Source organism: Mirounga leonina, unplaced genomic scaffold (genome assembly GCF_011800145.1).
Source record: "Mirounga leonina isolate KUSES-001 unplaced genomic scaffold, KU_Mleo_1.0 Mir_347, whole genome shotgun sequence".
NCBI classification, from domain to species: domain Eukaryota; kingdom Metazoa; phylum Chordata; class Mammalia; order Carnivora; family Phocidae; genus Mirounga; species Mirounga leonina.
Genome location: NW_023270696.1, coordinates 296,409 through 301,565, shown reverse-complemented (window position 1 = coordinate 301,565; position 5,157 = coordinate 296,409). Strand labels below are relative to the sequence as shown.

General features: G+C 68.8%; 1 protein-coding gene across 3 annotated transcripts in view; it reads right to left on the bottom strand.

The window, feature by feature from the left end:
• The window catches only part of ARF1 (ADP ribosylation factor 1), an 18,642-nt gene extending 16,300 nt beyond the window's left edge, over window positions 1–2,342 (bottom strand). The window contains exon 1 of one of the 3 annotated variants that reach the window (XM_035029925.1): window positions 2,239–2,342. The gene's annotated coding sequence lies outside the window, so the exon portion shown is untranslated. Of the gene's footprint in view, window positions 1–224; window positions 423–465; window positions 965–2,238 lie in introns of those variants that run through there. The other 2 variants (XM_035029923.1, XM_035029926.1) reach the window with 2 other exon arrangements.
• Window positions 2,343–5,157: the final 2,815 nt, after the last annotated feature.

Below are 5,157 nucleotides of genomic sequence, written 5' to 3'. Positions count from 1 at the left end.
CCCCCAAACACACTCACTCACACTCTGGACTCCCCACCCCTCCCCCCCCACACACTCATATACTCAATATCACACTTTCTCTCGCACACATTCGCAAAGCTGTCCTTTCCTTGCCACTAGACAGAGTTACGTACGAACCACTACCGGGTCCAAATCGTTTCTAAGAGACTGAACACCCTCCACACCAGGGAGGAGCAGATGGAGCACAAGACCTAAGCTCTTATCTAATCTTAGGAAGCCAAGGAAGGAACGGCACACTTGAAGAGCAGACTGAACTTCACGTTCTCGGGGCCATCCTCGTTTGAAAGAGCCCGCAGAAAACGGACTGGACTTTCTCAAGCCAAGTTCCTACACTGTCCATGAGCTTGCACGGGTGAGCCCCGAGCGGAGACGGTCTCAGCAGCAGAGGCCCCACACCAAGGCCTACTGAAGCCAGCAGGAGAGCCGGACGGTGCCCTCCCGTACCTGCAAGCCCGTCCAGGCGCTGGGAGCGGCGGCCTAGCGAGCCAGGATGTCCTCTTCGTCTTGTGGAAGAGACACGGCCAACAGCTCGACCCACGAGGAGCGCGCAACCCGCTCCTGCTTTCCGCTAACTTTCTTTTAAAGGTGATCGGACAACGTGTGAGGCGGCCGTTATCCGAACCCACTACTGCAGGTCTTTTCAGGTGGTAACTGTGAAGGCAGCCCTCCGCGGAAACAGGCGTGAGGACCAAGGGACGTCCCGAAGGCGCCGCGGAGGAGGCCCGCGTCCGTGCAGCCCGCTCTAACAAGACGCACCTCTGCAGGACGACAGGACGCTCCCACGAAGTGACACTCAGCTCCCTTCCATGCGGGACCCAGCTGGCGGCAGACGTGGCCGCTCGTGTGCTGGGGAAAAGCCTACGTGACAGCAGCACACGCCCGGCAGCCCCGCAGGGGACGCGCCGGGGGCGGTGGGTCTCGGCAGGGCTACGCACACAGCCGAGGCGCAGGCCCAGCCATGCCAGCTGCGGGCAGGGGCAGCGGCAGCGCGGACCGCGCACTCCCAGCTCCGGAAGCAGAACTGCAGCTGGCCGCGGGGCGGCAGGCGCACGAGAGGACGCGGCTCTCGCCTTCGGGGCCAGGCCGGAGCCCGCACCCCTCCTCCTGCCGCCGGCTTCTCGGGCAAGTGCGCGCAAGCACTGAAGACGGCAACTCGGCTTGAGGAGACGGGACGGTGCCACCCAGCTCACAGGGCAGTGTGAACGACCCCCGCGGCCGCCAAGGGCTGGGCATGAACCGGCTACACTGCACACGCCCGCCAGCCCCCCGACCGTGCGACGTAAGCGCTGGGGCGCAGGGCTGGGCGGCAGCCCGACCCCGACGAGCCGTTCTACAGGTGCATCGGACGCTCACCAGCTAGGACGAAAGCCCGAAGTACAGCCGGTCGCGGCAAGTGCCGACGAGGGGGCCCTGCACCGCCGCGGGCGGACGGAGCCTCCCGGGGCCCAGGCGCCCCCGCTCGGACCCCGGGACCCCGCCCCGCCGCGCCGGTCCGGGAACGCGGGCCCCGCCCCACCCCAGTCCTCCGAGCCAACAGGAACTGGGCTCAAACCCCGGCCAGCGCGTGACCTTGGCGGCGTCCCGGGCCGCGAGCTCCAGCTTCCTGGTCCTCGAGACCCCGACGCGGGAGGCTTCGCAGGCGGAGCAGGAAGCACAGCTTCCTGGGGCGCCCGCGGCCCGGGCCGGACTTCCGGGCGTCCACGCCGGCGGCTCTGGGGGGCGCGAGACCGCGGCGGGAGGCTCGGGGGCCCGGCGGTGCGACCGCCCCGGGCCCCGGCCTCCGCCCCCGCCCCGGCCCCGCTCCCGCTCCCGGCCGGGTCTTGGCTCCCAGCCCCGACCCCCACCCCTGCGCCTCGACCCCAGGCCCGGTGGCGGGCCCCTTCCCCCGCCTCGACCCGGCCTCCACTGGACCCCCGGCCCAGCCCTCTGCGCCCTCCCCGCCTCGACCCTCACCCCAGGCTCGACCTCCGCCTCGACTCGACCCCCTCCCCAGTCTCGACCCCCGGCCCCGCCTCGGCCCCCGGGCCAGCCGCGGCCGCCGGCCGGGCCTCGGGCCTCACCGCCCCAGCCTCCCTCGGCCCCCGCCCGGCCCGGCCCAGCCTCACCACGGCCCTCACCGCCCCGCCGCCGCGGTGGGCAGGGCCTCCCGTGGCCCGGGCCTGGCCCCGCCGCCCGCCGCCCGCCGCCCGGCCCCTGGCTCCCGGCCCGGCGCCTCACCCTCGGCGGCCGCGGCGAGGCTACTGCTCCGAGCCAGGCGTTGGTTTCGCTCCCACAAGATGGCGGCTCTGACGGCGGCCACGTCAGTGCCTGCTGCCGCGGGGAACGCTGGGGAACGGGGCGGGCCCGCCTGCGGCCCCGCCCCTCCCCGCCACAGCGCGCACGCGCAGACTCTGGGCTGGGGCGAGCGCGCGGGGACAGGGACTCCGCCCCGCCCTGGGCCGCGCCCCTCACGCCGCTGCGCGTGCGCACCCGCTTGCACTCGTCGGGACCGAGTCCGCCTGCGCCTGCGCCGCGCTCCTCCCGGACCGCGCGGTGTTGGGCCCACCCACCCATTTTGCAGATGCAGAGACTGAGGCGGGGCTGGACGCGGCGGCTGGGGAGAGGCGGCGCCAGGGTGCATGAGAGGCTGCCTGTCCCCTTCTTGACCAGGCGGTCGCCGCGAGACCCGGCAGGTCCCGGCGGACCAGTGGGCCGCGGTCGCTTTCCCCGTGCGCCAACCCCAGGTGGGGAAATCGTGGCCACCAGTAGGTGGCCTGAGTACCGGCGTGACCCACGCAGCCCCTTGCGCGCCCGAGGAGCCCACCCGGGGGAGCAGGAGCCCAGCCGGGCAGGGGACAGCGCTACCCCCGGGGTCGCCAAGAGCCCAGATCCTGGCAAACTGGAAGGAGGAACCCCCTCCGGGGGAACCTCCCTGGGCTGATCAGAAGGGAGACGCGGACAGTCGGGGCCCCTCTCCACGGTGTCCAGGCTCAGGGCTTGGCTCCATGGGGGAGGGAGCCCGGGTGGCAGAAAGGAGGCGGGCCCGGGGTTGGCAGGAGGGCAGAGTAAGGTCCTACATGGCCGCCGGGGGTGAGGCGCCGGGCTGGGAGCCAGGGGCCGGGGCCGGGGCCGGGCGGCGGGCGGCGGGGACAGGCCCGGGCCACGGGAGGCCCTGCCCACGCAGCGGCGTGAGGGGCTTGGACTCCATGTAGGACCTTACTCTGCCCTCCTGCCAACCCCGGGCCCGCCTCCTTTCTGCCACCCGGGCTCCCTCCCCCACCTTCGTGCTGCTTTGAGGGGTCCCACATCCGAGAGGGCTTGTTGAGATTGCTGGAGGGGCTCCCCAAACCCGTGTGTTGTGAGGGCACAAAGCAAGGCCATCACCTGGGCCCAGGGGCCTGCCTGGCAGAGAAGGCCTGTCCAGCAGCCTCCTGCGCCCCCCTGCCCCCCTCACCCACCTGCTCCCCTTGGGCAGGGCCCCCTCCCTGGACTGGGGCAGCTGGGATCCTACTGGCTGCCCGGTCCTCCTCAGGCCCTCCTCCACCCCCAAACAGTGATGCCCTCATCTTCTGAGAGGCTGATGGCCCCCTGACCTTGTGAGCCAGACCCTGCGGACGCACCTGGCAGTCCCAGCCTCCCCCAGATCTCACCACTCATGAATGAACCAGCTGGTGGTCTGCACCTCAGCATCTGTCCCCAAGGCCCTCATCCCTCCTGGCCCTCCATGGACATGTTTGGGGGTCTCTCCTGCCCTGCATGTACCACAAATGCTCATGCAAAGTGCCCTCAGGGTCTGTATCTCCAGGGAGAGGCGCAGAACCTTCCGGTGATGCTGGCTCCCCACTCCCAGGGAGCCAATCCCCGGCCAGATATCTGCAAGTGGTCACTGTGTCTTCAGAAGCTTTCTTTGAAATTTAAAAAATTGTGAAAAAATACGGGCAGGAAGGAGTGTATGGAAGATACACACACAGTTGAAAAAAGAATAATTCATGTGTATCCGCCCCTAGATAAAGGAATTTACCTTCCTCTTGATTCTTGGGAAAAGGGGGCATCTTCAGCCCAGGCCAGACAGGTATGGGGCACATCAGGGGAAGGATCCGTCGTCAGGGAGCAAGGACGTGCCAGGCGGTTACCTGGGGAAACTGAGGCCCAGGTGCTCACCTGAGGTTACCTGGGGACCGAGGGCCTCCCTGCCCCTCTTCCCTGGAGTTCCGGAATGGGACACCCTGGAGACGGATGATGAAGGGGGCGCCTGCCCAGCTTCTGCCAGGAGGGGGCGAGGTGAGCTGGCTAGAGGGCCGTGCAGCCTGCTGTGGAACTTGAGGCCCCAAGCCCAGATTCTCACCTCCAACCTGACTTGCGGTGGGGGCCTGGCGGGGGCTTGGGGTCAAGCTCCTCACCTCTGGGGGTTCGCAGGCCGAGGACCAGGTCAGACGCAAGGATGCTGAACAGGAAGCCCGCCCACCCAAGGAACTGAAGGACTAGCTGCAGCAAAGGGCTGGGGGGGGGGGGGGGGGGGGGGGGGGGGGGGGGGGGTGGAGATGCTCACTCCCCGCGGGTCCCCCGGCCTGGCAGGCCCCTCATGCAGCTCTGTGCATGGCACCTGAGAGGTGGGCATTGTTCACGGCGGCTAAGCGGGCTGAGAGAGCCTGTGAGCCCACAGAAGGTCAGGAGGCTGGGAGGCTGGGGTGGAGGCCCTCGGAACTTGGCCCCAGGAACTTGGCCCCAGCTAGCCGGTTGCCAGAACCTTTGCCCTTCCTCCAGCCCCACCCCGCCCCCAGGACACCGGCGCTTCCTGGTCTCTAGCCGCGGTCTCGCTATCTTGGGCTCCTCCAGGTCATCATTTAGCTGAGGCCCTCAACGGCCGGCACCTGCTTGCAGGAAGTTTTGTCCCCTTTAAGCCTTCCTGGGGCAGTGTGGGGAGAGGGGGCCTCTGGTTCCCAGAGGGGACCCGGAGACAAGTTTCTGTCCAGACAGGTGGGTACCTCTGGGGCCCCACATCTCCGTCTGCTCTGCTCTCATCTCTTGCAGGCCTGCCCCCAAAGCCCACCCTCCTGCATGTCCCTCCTAATGCAGGTGGCAGGAATTTCAGCCCTTTGATGACAGGGGCCCAGCCCCCACACTCACACCTCGTTCCCCTGCCCCACCGCAGGGCTG